Source organism: Mytilus edulis, chromosome 3 (assembly GCF_963676685.1).
Source record: "Mytilus edulis chromosome 3, xbMytEdul2.2, whole genome shotgun sequence".
NCBI classification, from domain to species: domain Eukaryota; kingdom Metazoa; phylum Mollusca; class Bivalvia; order Mytilida; family Mytilidae; genus Mytilus; species Mytilus edulis.
In genome coordinates, this window is record NC_092346.1 from 98,897,026 (window position 1) to 98,917,719 (window position 20,694).

The 20,694-nt window shown below is 34.2% G+C and overlaps 1 protein-coding gene across 4 annotated transcripts in view; it reads right to left on the minus strand.

Moving 5' to 3' along the window:
* LOC139517928 (A disintegrin and metalloproteinase with thrombospondin motifs 16-like) overlaps positions 1-19,851 on the minus strand; it is a 78,852-nt gene extending 59,001 nt beyond the window's left edge. The window contains exons 1-2 of one of the 4 annotated variants that reach the window (XM_071309482.1): positions 19,790-19,851; positions 3,778-3,839 (exon numbers count right to left, since the gene is read on the minus strand). The gene's annotated coding sequence lies outside the window, so the exon portion shown is untranslated. The remainder of the gene's footprint in view (positions 1-3,777; positions 3,840-19,789) is intronic. The other 3 variants (XM_071309480.1, XM_071309483.1, XM_071309481.1) reach the window with 3 other exon arrangements.
* Positions 19,852-20,694: the final 843 nt, after the last annotated feature.

A 20,694-nucleotide genomic window follows, 5' to 3' on the forward strand; every position in this document is an offset into this window, starting at 1 on the left:
CTCCCTCAGTTCTAAAGACTGTTTAATGAAGACTCCAATATGACAAACAAATTCAGGGATGGGGTTTAGAATGTGTTTAAGTTTATTGAATGCATCAAGATGTTGAAATAATGGTACACAGTCTTTTAGATAACGTTCAATTAGATGAGATGAAATCTAATAATTAACATAAATAAAAGGGCACATATTTACGATAGTGATTGTTTTTCAATCCTAATTTACAAATTAAATGATTCAGATGCATAATCATGTGTTAAAATCGGTGCCTAGAATCAAAAGTTGTTATGAAATTGTAATACACAGAAACGAATGCGGCATACGGAGGATAAATGATTTTAAAGTCGGCACCATTGGCCTTCAGAAGACTTGAAGTCTTCTTCCACCAAAAACAACACGGTGTTGAGGAAAAATCTGAAAGGATTCAACAGACGAAGAAAATTATGATGAAAGGTTGAAATAAATTCATAAAACATAACTAAAGCTAACAAGCTGTTATTGTTGGCATTGGGGTTACTTCCCTTTCAAAACAAAAAAAGAAATCTGAAAGAATTCAACAGACGAAAAAATCACTACACGTAATGAACGATTAAAATTAATTCATAAAACAAATTTAAAGCTAAAAAGTTGCTATTGTTGGCATTTGTTTTCTGTATAGACAAATGGAAGTAGGATCGTAATGCTAAGTATTGAAGACGAGCAATTTGGTAGGCCGCTAAGTCAAAATACCACATGTGAAGATAGTCGGTAAGATAAATTCGTTACATGGTGTGCTAGTGACCTAATACGATATATACGGGGTCAGTAAATTCCATATGCTTCGCTCTCACCCCATATATGGAATTTACTTACCCCATATATATCGTATTAGATTCGAGCTTCGCTCTCACCCCATATGGAATTTACTGACCGCATATATATCGTATAAGGTCACCTATTGACACACTAACACACCATGTAACTAATAATATACGATGCAATAGAAGAACCAGAAATCGAAAAGACAGAGGACTACCACCATTCAACTCAGCACCACTTGACCTTTCAAATGTCATAAGGTCAAGGTCAAAATACACTTTGAAGGACAAGGTACAAATTCACCATGACTTTGATATTGAAATCAATTTGAAGGTATGCGAATACTGATAAATTTTTGTTGGTATATGTTACCGTTTTAAAGATATACACAAAATACTAAATACTTTTAAGAATTATCTCCCGGGACAGTTTGGGCTTTAATATGTAAAAAATGTAGAAATTTTAGGAATATTTTATACAACCGCCGCCGAACCGTATAATATATATGCAGCCATATCCTATCGTTTTCTTAATACATCAGCATGAACAATTGAAAATTGACCGTAATTTTTATTTGCACTCAATGAATTTTGACCTAGGTGTAAGTAAAAGGTCAAATGTCAAATGAACTTAATGTTAACTTAACGAACTCATTTAATCTGATGTACAGTAGTTGTTGTCTGTTTATGTAGTTCATACGTGTTTCTCGTTTCTCGTTTTTATATACTAGATTAGACCGTTGGTTTTCCAGTTTGAATGGTTTTACAATTAGTAATTTTTGGGGTCCGTTTTAGCTTGCGGTTCGGTGTGAGCCAAGGCTCCGTGTTGAAAGCCGTACCCTGACCTATACCTCAATGGTTTACTTTTATAAATTGTTACTTGGATGGAGAGTTGTCTCATTGGCGCACATACCACATCTTCCTATTATATATCTAATTAAGATTGTTGGTGAAGGTCCCAAAGTCTCTATGCGGCTCCCGGTTCTCGAAACATAATTTTTCAAAACCTGTGTAAAATAATTCAAGGAAATAACTCTTCAATATGAAGGGTTGATAAAAAAATAATTGTTCATGATAATTAACAAGTTACATTGCTATCTGTTCATGTAAATGTTGCCATTTTCAAATCGATTTTATCTGTACTAATTTTGAAGAAAAATGCAAATATCGTGAACTATTCAATTTCACTTCAGAAATTAAAAAAAAATGTATAGGGAAGTTATTTCAATATATATAAACCAGTTACCAAAATGTCATGAAAACTACCCAAATCATTCTTGACTTATTGAAGAAAATCAAAATAACCCGGAAACGTAAAATATAAAAATTTAAAAATCGAAACGGAGCAAACGTCAATAGATTTTAACAATTCACCAAAGTTTCATGATTTGTTAGAGGGTTTTTATAGGTCGATATGTTGATGACGGATGGACATACAGACGGACAGCTGTATGTATTGTATGTATACCATAAAACGTCCCGTAAACGAGCTTATAAAAAAGATAGTGACTCCATGTTACTAAAAAAAGTAACATCGAGTCAATATCATTTTCAAACTACACTATTTACATATGTTATATTTAATAAAGGAGTTTCACTCAGGCAGTACGTAATATATGGCCTTGTTATAGTATATTGAAACTTCGTCCTAGGTATATATAATCTGATCATGTTCATATAAAAAGCGTAAATTGTTTTCGTTGAAAGTCCATACTTGATATTTATCTGACTTTGTCCCTAGTGCGACCATGACCGCCAATAAAGTTTGATAAAATTTAAAAAGTTTCGAGTTACTCTTATATATTAGATATTTGCAGTTATGAATATAAGTCTGATCAATATATTTTCCCACAATATTTTAAAGTCTTCAAGGAATAATTTAGATTCCGATTTTCAGAATTTTGACAATAACAATCAAAACCAAGAAGTAAACACTCATAAAACAAAAAGACATTTACATCATTAGTTACATATAATAAATAAGAAACAACACGAACTCAACTAAAAACCGGGAGTGAAATCAGGTGCCCCGGAAGGGTAAGCATTTCCTGCACCGTATACGGCACCCGTCGTGTTATTTCTTTGTTCAGTTCGGTAATGATAGAAGTTTATTATGACTGAGGAAGAATATCAGATATGGTTTCTGACACACTTTTGTCATATTGGCCAATCAGCTCATGATGGCGACCGTAAAATTTCTCGAGGCTGTGTTATTCTGTTTCTGTCCTACAACAAACTGAAGATTTTGCTATATATATAACATATACGTTTCTGACGAGTTCCGTTTGCAGAAGACATCCAAGTAAATTAATTGTTGAAGACGTTGAAGTAAAACCGTGGAACTAGTTTTATGACATTGTAATTTTTTTTTTTGGTTTCACATATCGATGTCAAGATGCATGTGAACTGATTAATATACACAAGTGTAGTGTATTTAAATACACAGCAGAAGGGGGGGGGGGGGGGGGGGGGGGGGTAGGACCTTTATCGGGACTCCGGGATCGGGTGTTTTTAAGCTTGGGATTTCGGGATTGACCCTTTCGGGATCCGGGAATTCTTTTTTCCAATTTCGGGATGCCGGGATTTAGAATTATTTTAAATCGGGACCTCGGGATGTCATGTTTTTAAGCCCGGTATTACGGGATCAGGACCCCTCCTATCCTCCCTCACAGCAAAATGTATTGGCAAAGAAGCGTAGCATAGGCGGATCCAGGGGGGAGCTGGGGGGCCCGCCCCCCTTTCGTGGGAATATTTGGTTGATAATATAGGGAATCATTGCAGCATGACTGGAGCGGGCCCCCCTTAGTTAAGTCAGATAACCCCTTAGGAAAAGTTCAGGATCCGCCACTGCGTAGCTAGATGTCACCACTGTTTCGGAGTTTGGTTTGCCCCAAATAACCCAAGCGGTGCAAAACAAAACAATCAGTTACACGAAAAGTATCACCACCCTGATGTACATTCTTATATGGTACTGAAAACTTACCTGTTGCATGTGTGCATGAGCTGTTGATGTAACGCTTTACGTTGATGACGTATGAATGTGACCTTTAAAGACCAAACAGCCTATTGTTTATGCGCATCAGCTAACGCAACTTGGTAGTGACATAAAAGCTCTATGACGTTGTTTCTAGCAATGAAAAAACGTCAAATTATAACGTCTTATTTCGCGTTTTTCACGGATTCCAACATGGTATACGCTACGTAGGTACACTACGTCTCCCAAGAAAAGAGTAACTATTATGTGTCGTGCTACTTTAATATCCTGTGAAAATTTAACACAAATGGACACATAAGATACTACACTATATTTAACCTTCGTTCTAATAAAAATAATAAAATATAAATTTTGATCTCGACTTTTTGCATTTGTTCTGTTCTGCATATCATTTTTTTTTTTATTCTTTCACATGCGTATATTTTGTCTTATATTTGCGTCGATCTGCATTTCATTTTTTCTTCTTCACTTGCGTATATTTTGTCTTTCGTTTGCGCCGATTGTGTACAGGTTAGGTGAAAGTTATTTGTATGCCCGATTAATGGACATTATATTTTCTGGTCTGTGCGTCCGTTCGTTCGTCCGTCTGTCCCGCTTCAGGTTAAAGTTTTTGGTTACAGTTTTTGACGAAGTTGAAGTCCTGTCAACTTAAAACTTAGTAAACATGTTCCTTATGCAATGATTCTTCTAATTTTAGTGACAATTTTTCAAAAAATTCAAAAATTGAGTGTTCACAAGGTTAGACCGATAATCAATTATTCCTAAAAATTTTGACATACTGGCAACATTTGCATGTAACTGATGTCTGGAGGATTCTCGTAAAATAATGTCAAATATTGCAATGAAGTTAAAATTTATTTATACTGCTCATTTGACAAAATCTTATAGTAAAAATAAAATGATGACAAAGGGTCATTTTTGTTTGTCATTTGTTTCATTTCAAATTGTCTTAAGGAGAAATGAAAAACATATCGTCTGATCTCACTGAAACTTATAGTTAATTTCATAATGTATGTAGATCAACACTTTGGGTTGCCTGCTTGCTTTGTTTGTATATTTTGTATTATTATATTTTGATATCGTCCAATTCAATTAAATAGCATATATACAGGTTTACATACCTATATATAAAGATGTCAATCTTATTTAATTACAGAGCTTGAGTAAACATTAATACAAACAAAGCAAGGAAAGCAACCAAAGTTTTATCCTACATGCATTAGGAAATTAGCAGTAAGGCAAAAAATATTAATAAAACTAATACTCAGCGAATGTGAATTAAAATCAAAATTTTTGGTGTTTAAAACTAAATTGTTGTAAATTTAACTTATGACAAAAACAATTGCACCAAGAATAATAATATCTTACATAAAATCGCTGCCTTTCATTTAGCTACAACTGTGACCGGAAAGATTGAAAACAAATTTCGATTTCCAATGCCGACAAACCTTTTCTTTGTTTTAATTTCCAAAATGAGCAATTTAGATTTATTGTATTTTATCCTGTTGGAGAAATCTTACTTTGTAGTTTTCAACGTAAAATTATTTCTAAATTTATTTTTGAATCAAAAACTTTTTGTATTTTATATTTACTGTTTCGTTATTGAAAACACATGAGGTAATCTGAATAAAAGGATTGTATTTTAAGATAGATGTATAACGTTTTAGAATCAAAACTTTCATTCATATATTATACCTTTAATTTTAATTTCATTATAACTTAAATATTAAAAAATAATGAATTCACAAACTCTATGCAATAATTTCTAAACGTTCGTCTTAGTCGGGAAAAATAATGGTATAAAGAACTCCGCCCATGCTTTTGTATGTCCGTCTTTCAACAGTACCAAATGAGTTCGTGACGGCAAACTGAAATTGACGCGAAAAAGAAACTAGCGCATCTAGTCTGATATAGTCAAATACTCTGTAAGTTAACCAGTGCCATCTTTCATTTCTTTTTTAATTTTCAATAATTTTGCTTATGTGGGACAGAGGACAAATAGTAGGGTGCCCAATCAACAAATATTATCGATTTGCCTTAACGGAATAACATACGGCTATATTTTATATCATTGGAAAGAGGAGAACAATCCTCATCGAAATAGCGTTGTCGTCGCTGCCTACCGTGGTCACGATTTTTTTAAATCAGGGTCAAAGGTCAGAGCAAAAATTCAAGGAAAATGCACATTCACATTTAGATAGCTTGATTCTCCCAGATCTATGCGTTTGGAGCAAAATAAAAACAATTAATTTATAGAAAAATATCTTTTGTGTCTACATTTAGAACTTATTTTATATTTTTATCCCCAAAAATGACTTTAGATTGACTTTTTTGCATGTAGGGTGCAAATTTGAAATTTTCAAACAGCTGTTAAATAACAGTGACCTTGACCTATTTCAATTTCTAAATTTGTTATTTTTGTATTCAATTCGTTACAAGTAATATCTAAAGACGTTTTTTAGATCTTAACTTTAATCTTTTGTTGAAAACAAAATGTGTTTTTCACGTCTTTTGATAGTAAGGTGTTCGTCAATTTCAAGGTAAATTTCAATTTTTTGTTATTGGGTGCGAAATAGTATATATAAATGATTTGTTCTGAAATTAACGTCGAACTTGATTGAATTTAAAGCTCTGTGTATAACTTTGCTTTGAAGAAGTGAAAATTACTGCAAACAGAGAAAAAGAGGGGGGGGGGGGGCAAAAGTTATGAAAACAAAACGTTTATTAGAACAGGTAAAACACCCCTTCTTACATATACTAAATGAGCAACAATTGGCTATAATGTTTATAAGTATTCCAAAAATGTAATAAGGGAGAGGGTTATGTACAGCACCGATGTTTTTACAAACAAATGCAAACAAAAAAGGCGTAAGAAACCAAAGGAACATTAAAAACTTATAAAATTGAAACAAGCAGACAACAGTATTGCTAAAACACACACACAAAAAAGATCAAATGCAAATAGAAAATTATGATCGAGGCTAGTATTACCTACTACGTTCTATGGTCTCCTGTAGTTTTAGCCCATCAACCATGCCAAGGTCAGAGAACATATGGCAGGGTTTTTTTTTTGTTTTTTTTTTAATTTACATATCTTTCGGAATCCCCATTAGAAAGATTATTACTATATTTCCAACGATATCAAAATTAATTATATGTTTTATTTATTGTTTAGAAAATATTATGGACTTCTTAATTTTCATTCGATAACTAACAATGATTTATAAGGTACATACAAAAACATGAAATCTTATGCATCGTCATCTTCGTCGTCATCAATGTTTCTTACTGCAACCAGATGAGTATTTACATTTTGACATATGTCATTTGCCTGACATGGGCATACATCTGTACAGGATAGATTTTGTCGAAGCAAATGCAACCCTTTGAAAACACAGATTCCCCCTCACAAGTACAAACTAATCTTGCAGAAATTCGGATGACATCTGACCTTCGAGATAGACAAGTCATTTTTCTTTTCCCATTCGAACTGAAGAGGAGAATGCTAGGTTAGTTTTGCTATTTTGGAAGATATCTTTACGTCTGGAGTGAAGCGCTTATTTCATATTGTTTAAAAGTAGATTCACAAGTAGGAAATTTGACAAGGGAGAAATTTTAAATTGTAGCCAATTTTACGCTCAATTTGTTTAAGCAAATGATCTATTTTTAGTTTTGACTTGAGATGATCCAACTTAAACACCAAGATCTCGAGCTGCATTAATCGATTCATCGATGTCACAATAAGAAAGGTTTGAAAAATCGGTGAAATCATCTGGGTTGTCCTTTAAGACTTATAAACAGTGCGCCTATCGATCCTAAACAGGACCGATTACATTGTATCGTATCATGTAACGTCATGTGCGGCTGGTACCATGTTACAGGTGGCAAACCCGATACTTTTACATGTGTCATGGACAGGTAAATAGCGGAGCAAATCTTGTGTGCAAGCTATCGTGCCAGTTTGAAACCATAGCTCATGCAAATCACAAAATACGAATGGACAACAACTGTCATATTCCTGACATGGTACAGACATTTTCAAATGTAGAAAATGGTGGATTGAACCTGGTTTCATAGTATGGAAAGCCAACGGGGTCAAAATTCTTAATTCGTAACTTGTCAATTCGTAACTTGTAACTGTGCAATTTCTAAATTGTTAATTCGTAAATTGTTAATTTGTAACTTGTTATTGTGAAATTCATAATGCTTAATTCGTAAATTGTCAATTTGTAACTTGCACCTTTGTAGTTTCAACATTCTTAATCGGTAAATTGTCAGTTTGTTACTTGTAACTGTGCAATTTCATTATAATGCTTCATTCGTAAATTGTCGATTTGTAACATGTATCTTTGTATCAAAATTCAACATTCTTCATTTGTTAATTGTCAATTTGTAACTTGTAGATTTCAAAATTCTTTATTGGTAAATTGTCTTTTTGTATATTGATGTTTTGTAACTTGTAACATGTGACTTGTCGATTCGTGAATTGTCGATGTGTGAAATGTCGAAGTGTTAAATGTCATCGTTGTATTATGCTAACGATCATTATGACGACAGATGGCACTCGGGTTTTTCTTCGGTGTATAAGCCTCCTGTAAGTAGGAGCACCGCCATATGGAATACATACCAAAGGAGTATAAATCAATTATGTACAGCACATACATATAAAAGATAACAAATAGATAAATACATTGTTTATTTTATATGGCATGTATAAAAGGGACTCGGTTTTGTATTGAGGTAACCTCGTATAAACATGTTTGTTTACTGTACTGGTCACCAAACCTGCAAACCTGCAATGAGGTGTGTCACTTATATATATGTGTCGCTGGAACGGGCTTCCTTATCAACTTCGTAAATATATTACTGTCACTTGGTAAGAAATTTCTACTTAATATTTAACCGGGTCAAAACAAGACTAACAAGAATGTGTCCCCAGTACACGAATGCCCCACTCGCACTATCATTTTCTATGTTCAGTGGACCGTGAAATTGGGGTAAACACTCTAATTAAAAAGATCATATCATAGGGAACATGTATACTAAGTTTGAAGTGGATTGGACTACCTTGACCAAAAACTTTAACCTGAAGCGGGACAAACGGACGAACGGACGGACGAACGAACGGACGCACAGACCAGAAAACATAATGCCCCTCTTCTATCGTAGATGGGGCATAAAAACTTGAAATATAAGACGGTGCTGGAAAAATACCAATATTGTCCTGGGCCCGCACATTAGGACTCAATGTATAATGGCAGAAATGGTTTGACAACCATCATTCATTAATATTATAATCTCAATATTAAAATTTCAGAAAAGAATGTAATTTATTCTAATGATATGTTTTACTACAAGAAACAAATGGACGAACAGTCTTTATTTATTTGGCTCCTGAGTAATGAACATAAATCAGGAATCTGATGTACAGTAGTTATCGTTTGTTTATGTAGTTTATACGTGTTTCTCGTTTTTTGTTTTTTTTTATATAGATTAGACTGTTGGTTTTCCCGTTTGAATGGTTTTACACAAGTAATTTTGGGGCCCTTTATAGCTTGTTGTTCGGTGTGAGCCAAGGCTCCGTGTTGAAGGCCGTATCTTGACCTATAATGGGTTACTTTTATAAATTGTTATTTGGATGGAGAGTTGTCTCATTGGCGCTCATACCACATCTTCCTATGTCTATAAAAAATGTTTAATGATATCATATAAGTTTTTTGTAAAACAAACTGAATGAAAAAATATTTTAAATGAGCCACTTAGTTAATGTATACTATATATCAAAACTGTGTTGAATATGCACTATTTTGTAATAAAATCTAACAGAATCAGAAAAACTAATCGAGGCCCTAAAATTTGAGATATTGTCAACCGGAATGCGAGAAAACCGCATATATTTTAATGGTCAGGTCAATAATGAGATATCATATCGTCAATAGTATGGGACCAGTTCACATCTTCAATCATCAATAAGCTTGAAAGAATACCGTGACAACCTGTGAGATTTATAACAGGAGAGTACAAGGACGTTCAAGTCAGAAGCTAATATTTCTGTACGAGATGGTCGCAGTGCTATAGAACCAGACAATTTCAAAAAAAAAAAAGCTCGTCCAAAAAGAACACTAAATTGCTGTCAAGGGCCCGATTTGACAATTATCAGTCAAGAAATGTTGTGAACAAACATGCAGATAAAAAACTACACGAAGTGTTTTGAGATTTCAACGAGTAAAATACAACAATATTCTAACTCATTTTTCGTATAAACAGTATTCGAATAGAACCACATTGAAGAAGCGTAGTGCGTACACCGAGCGTTGACAGCCGTTATCACTGTGCTTAAACGGCTGTGGGTAACTTAAGTTACCCACAGCCCAAGATGGAGCCGCCTTGCGTCGGTTAGATACTTTTCTTCTATAGAATAACAATACCACGAATGCATCAATTAAACAACTGAATTTAAAAGTTGTATTGATCGTTTAGGGAAACCCCTAAACTGGAAAGGTGATTAAATTCTACAAAATAAACGATCACAGCACGATTTTAAAAAACACTTAGGCTGTCCGTAACTTCAAAACAACTTGTCCGTAACTTTTTTCATCATACCAATAGAGATGTCCGTAACTTTCAAAGAATCGGCATACGCGGATGTAATGTTTAAACTGATGATAGAGATTGCATCGAATACATATTCACAAAACGATGTAGATGTCTAGTATGATATAATTCAAAATTTGTATCGATGGAAGACAAAATTGGGAAAAATATGAAAAAACTAACGATAAATCCGCAAAACTCGGGTCTCATTTTGTATAACGTCGGGGTATCCGAATCGCCAAGTTCGTAGGGTTGTTTCCGATCATATCAGTATGATAAACTGTTGAAACATATCATTGTTCGTTTTTATTTTTGAACAAGTAGACTACACAAGTATTTTTTACACATACATGTATCATGTATACACTTACTGATTTTCTGCCAGCAACGACAAGGGTAGCGTGAATCCGGGATTTTGGATTTTGGAGGGGAACCCAAATTGCCCAGGCATGCAGTGGATAGACTATACGAGACTTAAGTGCACAAACTTTTCCCGTCTTTTTGAAAAAGCCAAAAACACTTGTCTCTCATCCCTACAAAAACCAAGATTTACAGTAAATGGGAAAACTTTAAAAAAGGACATTTTGTATAAATGAATAAACCTAGTTTTACAGCAGCTGCATATTTCATTTGTATGCAAGTTGTATTAAATCTCATTAAACTGAATAAAACTAAAAGACACAATAGGTAAAAGTCAGTGACAATAAAAGAAAAAGAGCAGTCAACATAGTGTAACAATTTGACATAATATATAAAAATATAAAGAACTACGTAGGACAACAGGGTAATTTAATAGTCTAACAACCCCTGATAACATACAAAGAGAGAAAAAAAAAAACATACTAGGAAACATATTCAAAAAATCATAACACTATAACTAACTGGTGGGATGTATAAATACCGAGCCGCGTCAAAGAGTATTCATCAAAATACACATAGAAAGAAACAGAGGTGAAGGTAAACCGCAAACATATAATTAAACTCAAAACATTAAAGAGTATGGAAAAGCCTTGGTCTGACAAGCGAAAAACGTCGATAAGACGCAAATCAGTAAATAAAAGTTCAAACCATAACCAGGATGGAGTACCACAAACCCCACATAAAACTTCTGTGATGTAAGTATGATGCGTTAATAAAATCACATTTGGTGGTGAATGAGTAGTATAAACGGCCGCGAAGGTTACAAATATGATGTTAATTGTCTTCTAATTGTTGAAATTATAATTCTTAAAATTTTAAATCAAAAGTTACCCACATCTAAAAATAAAGTTACGGACAGTCTGCTTAGTTTCGATCAAAAAGTTACGGACATCTTATGCATTTTTTAAAGTTGACCTTGCGCTTTAGTGAACTCTATATTAACAAATTTATGGTAATTGTTAGTCATTTCTTTGTTCAATAATCCTAAAAATATTTACATTCTGCATGAAAAACGTCGCAAAAGGTACATTTTGTATGAATTAAATATCAACGAGTTTAGAGTCCGCCATCTTGGGCTGTGGGTAACTTAAGTTACCCACAGCCGTTTAAGCACAGTGGTTATGTAACTTCTCTCGAGCACCGTCAATACATCGACGGCGCTCTCTCTACCGTTGTATTAAAGCCGGTATTTGTATCCAAAACGTTCTCCTACAGATACAGATCTAAAAGGATCGTGGTACAAGATCGAAATATACTAGGAGGTGTCCCCTCTATATTTTTTAATGACCATGATCGTTAAACTACGAAACTGTTTATTTTTTACTACACGCGTCACCTACATAAATTTGAGAATGGAGATGGGGAATGTGTCAAAGACACAACAACCTGACCATAGAGCAAACCACAACCGAACGCAACCAATGGGTCTTCAATGCAACGAGAAACTCCCGCACCCGGAGGATTCCTTCAGCTGGCCCCTAAACAAATATGTATACTAGCTCAGTGATACCGGACGTCATACTGAACTCCGAATTATACACAAGAAACAAAAATTAAAAATCATACAAGACTAACAAAGGCCAGTGTTTTTTTTAAATCTCAAACCCCCCTTCTTAATACTCCCACTTTTAAACAAATTGACGCCCTCTCCCTCTGACTTGTCAGAGAAAAGAGCTTGCCATATCGCCATTTGCATGAAAGAGGCAATTATCTCTTACTAGTATATGCTTACACTAATTATACCCCACGCAACGAAGTTGCGGAGGGTGTAATGTTTTGACCCGTCCGTCTGTCTGTCTGCCTGTCCGTACGTCAGTCCATCGGTCCTGTTTCTTGTCATCGCAACTCCTCTCAAACCACACAACAGAATTTCATGATAATAAGGACAAACTAAGTAGATTTGCATATCGGCAAGAAATTACAATTCATTTTTTTTCTAGAAGTTACGCCCCTTTGAACTTATCCTCTGAAACCACATCACAGAATTTCATGTAACCTTGTAGATAATAAGGACATACTATGCATAGGCGGATCCAGGGGGGCCCTGGGGGCCCGCCCCCTCCCCCTTTTCGTTGAAAAAATTTGGTTGATTATATAGGGAATTACTGAAGCATGACTGGAGCCCCCCCCCCCTTAGGTCAGTCAGCGGGCCCCCCTTAGGAAAAGTTCTGGATCAGCCACTGCTATGTAGATGTACATATCAACAGGAAATTATGATTCATTTTTTTTTCTTGTACAACATTTTTTTCTTACAGTTATTTTATTCCTCCAGTGACAATGTGGGGACGTGGGGCATGTAAGCGCGCTCACTAAGGTTCTTTAATTTTTTTCTCCACGAAAATATTTGCACATTATTTGGGGTTTGGCCAAAGGAGTATGTATTTGGTCATTTTTAGAGTAAAATGATAGCCTTGGATCCTGGTAGCTTGGATCCTGGCTGACTGTTCGACAGAAGAGCCAGGCGGAATACAACCTGGTTTGTCAATAGGATATTAGGATGTTACGAATTCATTGCAAATGATTTTTTATTTCATATTTGACATGCAAATTAAAAAAAAAATAGGTATATTGATTAACATCGTGAATCATTTCAGTTAATTAACGATTGACAACATGTTAGATTTAGTAAGGTTGCCGGGCTATAAGGAGGTGTGGCACCAGATGGGGTTCATATCGGGAGTACGGGGCATTAAGCAGCTTTTGAGATCGAGGGACTCGTGAATATTTTGGTCTTTTTGGTTGTACATTTTTATTGTAGGAAATCTGGTAGCGGCAATTTTTAAGCTTCTTGTCCAGAAAATTCAGTAGGCTTTATAGTAATACATAAAATTGAGAATAGAAATGGGAAATGTGTCAAAGAGACAACAACCCGACCATATAACCGACAACAGCAGAATAGAATATATATGTCAGCCCTTCATGTCAGAATAAAATGGTCCGATAATAGCATTTTATGATTAATAGAAATCGTTTATTACTAGTACCTGGGGTTTTCAGTAATGATGTAGCCTTTTAAAGCCGACTATATGGTATACGGTTTTGTCATTGATGTAGGCAGTAGGTTGCCTATAGTTGCTTACATGGACTTTAATTGTACTTCGCGTTGGTGGATAGTTGTCTCATTGGCAATCATACGGTTTATTACCACATCTCCTTATTGTATATACCTGAATAATCCAGTCGTAATATTCCACTGACCAACGACTATTTCATTAACCTCGTAATTAGGAGAGATCAATTATTTTGAGGGACTGAACTAGTCGGGATGTTTTTTTTATATAGTTTCCGAACGAAAGTCCACGTCAGTAATAAAAATAAAACTGGGATCCTGTAAACATGCAAATTTTGTTTTGCTTTTTTTAGACGCATTTGCTGTAATCAATGGATTAAAATTACTTAGGTATATATTCCACATCGAGGTACTCCGACTTACAGGAGGATTATACACCGAAGAAAAACCCGAGCGCCATCTGTCGTCATAATGATCGTTAGCATAATACAACGATGACATTTAACACTTCGACATTTCACACATCGACAATTCACGAATCGACAAGTCACATGTTACAAGTTACAAAACATCAATATACAAAAAGACAATTTACCAATAAAGAATTTTGAAATCTACTAGTTACAAATTGACAATTAACAAATGAAGAATGTTGAATTTTGATACAAAGATACATGTTACAAATCGACAATTTACGAATGAAGCATTATGATGAAATTGCACAGTTACAAGTAACAAACTGACAATTTACCGATTAAGAATGTTGAAACTACAAAGGTGCAAGTTACAAATTGACAATTTACGAATTAAGCATTATGAATTTCACAATAACAAGTTACAAATTAACAATTTACGAATTAACAATTTAGAAATTGCACAGATACAAGTTACGAATTGACAAGTTACGAATTAAGAATTTTGACCCCGTTGGCTTTCCATATCATAGCGCTAAACCTCTCACTTGTACTTATGAACCCATAAGATAAGAACATCTGTATTTTATGACTTTTTTACTAATAGCCTACTCTTGATTCCTTTCATACCGAACTCTTTGTCTACATGTATAGCATGTACAATCATGCGAGTATCTACTTCATCGGGCGTACAAAATAATTCTTCAAACCTGAATACTCCGTCTGAGCTGATTTAGGGTCCTTGGAAGTGTTAAATAGAATATGAATTCTTCATGTATTATAGTAACTGTTGATATACCATGATGCCGAACAATCAATTCACCAAGAAATCTGATTAAGGCCTGCTGGTTCTCACTGACCCAAAGAAATTTTATACAGTCAGGAATTTGACGACCTTCTATATATGCCCTGAAACACTTTACAGACGAACAAGAACTTGATTAAGCTTTAAAATAACTGCAGTTGTGTCTGCTAGTGTAAGATTTATAGCAAGAATGATGGTACAACATTTTGTAATCATCAGTACAGAAGTCTAGGTCTGAAGCATCGTGCAATATACTAAAATATACATGATCTTTCCGTCCTCCCATTTCCTCGATAAAGCTTTAGTGTTAATTCCTCGCATATTAATAGGCAATTCAGTCGAAGAACCATGACATATAAGTTGTAACACACTTATCCCATTGTATTTCAGTCCTACTTTGCTTAGGGTTTGATTAGCATAGTTTAACAGGACTGTGAATGTGTGCCATATTCCGGGTCTGAAACGTGACCGAAGGATTTGTTTTGTATATTACAATTATAACAAAACTATCAATTAAAAGAAAACAATTAAAGTTATAAAAACCAACAAAATGATATTTCAAGTTACAAAACAACGATCTTCAAACAAACTGGACTATCAAAAACAAACAAATTGGCCATACAACAAGCAAAAAAAAGAAATGAAGTTAGTGACAATTGTCCTAGTTAATGACATAATAGTGTAAGCTACAAAACGATTAACGGCAAGAGAAAAGGCGTGTTTGAATCAAGACAAAATTATCACTAAATTTGTGTTTTTAATTGCTATTTTCTTTTCACCGATTAACATTACACGAAATATATTTGGCACACATATGAACCATGTCTTATTGGTGTAATCAGAGTAAAAATCCCGTGAAAGTAACACGTAATAAAATTGCTTTCGTTGAAAAATGTTGTTAATTTCAGCTATAAAAATAGACCTACTAAAATCATGAAATACTTATACTTTGATATTTAAGCTAAATGATAAGTACAATTTGAACAAATAAAACAAAGAGGAAAAATTTTATTTTTTGTGTTGAAGATGACCTGTACTGTACAGTATCTTTGGGTACCATAAGAAACAACGAAATTTTGAAAAATGTGACCACGGCAGCATACGACGACATTCATATTGGAAAATATAATGATTTTTCAACAGTTTGCATCTAAATTTAGCCGTATGTTCTCCGTTAACTTAAACTCGTTAACTGGACGTCTTTTTCGATACTGGGCACCCTACTAAAAACAGACTTTCAATACAAAAGTGGCGTGAAAGGTTATTTCAAACAATTTTCCATTCCGACAGATGGTGTTTCTGAAGGTCACAAATTTATATTGTGCGGCAACAACATCATAAAGATATGAAACTGATACAAAAAGTCATGCTTAATCTCTAGTATTACCGGATAATAAAGTAGGTGAATATAGTTGTTATTCTTGGAAATTTAAATGTGGGTTTCAAAAGTCCAATTTGCGATTTCTTTTTTCAAATAGTGAAGGAAGCTAGGAAAGTTTGTACTTTGACGTCAGATGCAATGTTTTGAAGAAAGACAACTCTTTTCTTCAAAACGAGCGAGAAAAAGGCATAAAAATTACTCATAACTTTTTTGAAAGATCGGTGACATACACTTTTTTTTGCTTTATTTTGAAGAGTTCATATGGAACTTTCCTTCTTTAAATGTTTATGAAGAAATCACTGGTAGATATTTTTTAATACTGGAAACGTTTTTCAGTTTTACGTTTTATTTTTGGCGGGAATGAAATAAATCATATTTTTAAAGATCAAATCAATATGAGGCTTAAACTCTTGAACCTGTATTTGAAAGTTACAAATCTACTGTTTAACGTGAAACAAGAATTATGCTTGTAGGTTTGATATAAAGCATTTATTTGAGAGTTTAGATAACAAGCAAATATTATGTTAATATTCGGGAAAACACGAAACTGAGGTTGCTATAGTGACAAAACTAAGTCGGTGACCCCCAATTTTTTTCGTCATTTTTTGTTCTTCAAATCATGAAATACCTTCACACAAAATTTTAAGGAGAAATCACTGGTAGAAATAAATAGGCTGTTTGGTCTTTAATAAAAATGACGTCATTGAAATATCGGGCCTTGCAGTGACGTAATAACAAGGTTCTCGTAAGATGTTGACATTATAAAATACAAAATATTATCCGACACAACAATATTGAAAAGTGACCGTTGTAGGGTATTAGAATAAGAATAAGAATATTTATTATTCCAATCAAGGGCCCTTGATGGGCAGCATAACATGTTACACATAAAACAATACATGATGATTTGGAACAGAAAAACATTTTTATATATACAAAAATGAAACAAAGACTCATAAAACATATATTTGATTGGTCCTGGTCCCAACCGAGTTTAAATGTTATCTGTTTTTATCCATTATCAATTCTTTGTTTTAAACCAAACCAATTCGCTGTTTGTGTTGTTGTTGGAACCACGGGGGGTAACTTCCTATTATTGTGTATACGGGGATATGCCAAAAATATGGGTCATAATTTTGCGATATTTTATATAAAAATGACCCTCCTTTTTAATGACATCCTATATTAAAATGCATTTACGTTTGATAACTGTATATTGATTTGGGGTATGATCTACACCGGGCTTAAAAACACGATATCCCGAAATCCCAGGCTAGAAAACACGAAATCCCGAGGTCCCGAAATTCGAAAAATAGAATTCCCGGATCCCGAAAGGGTCAATCCCGAAATCCCGAGCTTAAAAACACCCGATCCCGGAGTCCCGATAAAGGTCCCATCCCCCCCTCTATATAACGATAAAATATATGTGCACCAAACGATGTCAATTCATAATATTATATAAAAACTTAAGGGTAGCTGGTATATTTATGAATTATGAGTGATGATGAGTTAGTGCTTATATAAGCATGGGTCATATTTTAAATATTGTATATAAGTATAGGTCATTCTTACTTAAATATTTATATAACTATAGGTACTGAATTTCAGTGAATGTTATATTAAAATGGGTACGTTTTTTGATGCAAAAATGGCACACCCCTACCAAAAAAATATCGAAGTTACCCCCCCCCCCCCGGGTGGTTGGAACCCTCCTTGTCCTCTCAATATGTACAGAATAAGAAACCCATAAGATCTTAATAGGGTTTAACAGTACACCAACTGCACCGAGTACCCAAATTTCATCTACTGAACAAAAATAGCTGAACAGAATGTTCACAGTATATATATCTCAACAGATAAATTATTTACTGTACTTGAAAAGTAAAATGTGCGGAAACATCGCAAGGCTTTTAAAAAATAAGCAAATAAAATAGGTTACAAGATCTTACAAGCATCCATTTCTTAAAATAAGAAAAGTAAGCATGTGCTATAATGTCAAATTGTTCTAAATATTTTAAGTAATAGAACAAAACATCTGTTATACGATTTTTAAGGATGTGAATTTAGGCATGGATGCAGTTTGGGTACTCCCCATTACAGAACCACGAATCGTTTGAAGGTCTAACAAAGAATTGATAATGGATAAAAACAGATTTATTGTTGTATTTATTTAGGCTACTCAATTTGGGCACGTGGCTAATTTATTTCGTGATTTTTCTTGAATTTTCTTTAAACAATTTTCACGTATTAAATGTGTTCTTGCTCTAATTCCTACGATATTACAATATCCATTACAATACATATACAGTAATGCGTAAAAAATAATTTTCACATGTGCAGATATATATATTCATTAAATAAAATAATAAAATAAGCAAAAAGTTAACAGTTCCATTCCATTAAATAAAATAATAAAATAAGTAAAAAGTTAACAGTTCCATTCTGTTAACTTTTTACTTATTTCATTATTTTATTTAATTCATATATATTTAAGAAATAATTCATGGGGGCTTGAATATATCGTGATTTTACCACGGGTTGCCCCTTTATGACAAATATTTTACCCCTGAGCGATAGCGAGGGGTAAAATATCGGCATAAAGGGACAACCCGTGGTAAAATCTAGATATATTCAAGCCCCCATGAATTATTTCGATTCTGATAGGACACATACGGCAATTCTTTTGGATCGAAGCGCTCTAGGTGTAGGCAAATATTTGCCGTTCCCATAAATAAACGCACTAATAAACTAGCGTAAAAGAACGGAGCAAACTGCATTAGTGACATGCTTAAACTATTTAAAATAATGTATTTAGACAGTTTTGGATGAATTTGAATGATAATTTATTTATATGTCTTATATGATGTACAATAAAGGGCTTTTGCCACATTTTAGCATCATTTGTGTATGTTTCCTTGTGATGATTTTCGGATTCACAAGCGTGTATTTTCCCGTAAAATGCTTACATTCTAACGTCATTGTTCTATGACGTCGGGTATCTCATTCATAAAAAAGCATATGACGTGGGAGAACAATCGGAACAGCACTGGCAATATATTCATATTTTATCACGGGTGTGTACTCAAAGCGTTTGAAGGACGTCATGTTAGAAATATATATATATATATGTATATATATATTAAATGATGCCATGGCCTTCTATTAACAGGCACTTGTTTCTAGGCTTTCTATCCATTGGAAGACCCACTATCAACGTATACTCGTAATGGATAGAAACAAGTGCCTGTGCTTCTATTCCCGTTTTTCCACAAGTCAGTTTGAATGTCATACATCAATTCTGCTCGCCTCCATTTATATTCAATGTTTCCATTAAATCTTACAAATTGTCACATGTATCAACAACAAAAAAGACGTACCTTCTCGTTACTGTTGGTGGTTTGTACATAGTTCAATCCGGAAATAAAGTCAAGTTACATGTACTCAGAAAACTTCCTGTTGGGGGCAATGTTTCCAGTCAAAGGTCATCAGTAAATAGCTGTGGTGGTTAAAAGCGAACATATGGATACTTAGTAGTTTATGAACCATTTTTTTAAAAGGCAAATTAGAGTCAGAATGAGAAAGCTGATTTCCGAACTCATCTGGATTTGAAGAAATAGCAAGAAGGTCTATCACTCAGCTATCAAGAAATATCAAATTTTCGCTCATCAGTTAGTACAGGTCGAAGCCTATTATGGATGCTATATTATAACGCTGCCTCCTAGTGTTAGAGTCGGCCACCAGAGATCACAGATTACGCAGGAAAGAAACGAAAAGGGATTTCTTAACCGATATAGTTTATAACAGTTACAGTAAAATGTAACTTAAAGGCCCGACATCTAATTAGAATACCCCCGAACACACACACTTTACAGCTTCGTTTAAAAGAGGGACGAAAGATACCAAAGGGACAGTCAAACTCATAAATATAAAACAAACTGACAACGCCATGGCTAAAAATGAAAAAGACAAACAGAAAAACAATAGTACACATGACACAACATAGAAAACTAAAGAATAAACAACACGAACCCCACCAAAAACTAGGGGTGATCTCAGGTGCTCCGGAAGGGTAAGCAGATTCTGCTCCACATGTGGCACCCGTCGTGTTGCTTATGTGATTACAAATCCGGTAAATAGTCTAATTCGGTAGGTCAAATTCATGAAAGGGAAGGGGATTGTTGTTACGACGTAAGGAACATATTCGATATCATTTGTGAAACGGTTATTCCATAACGGTCAACCAACTCGTGATGGCGTCCGTAAAATTTACGAAAGGATGATT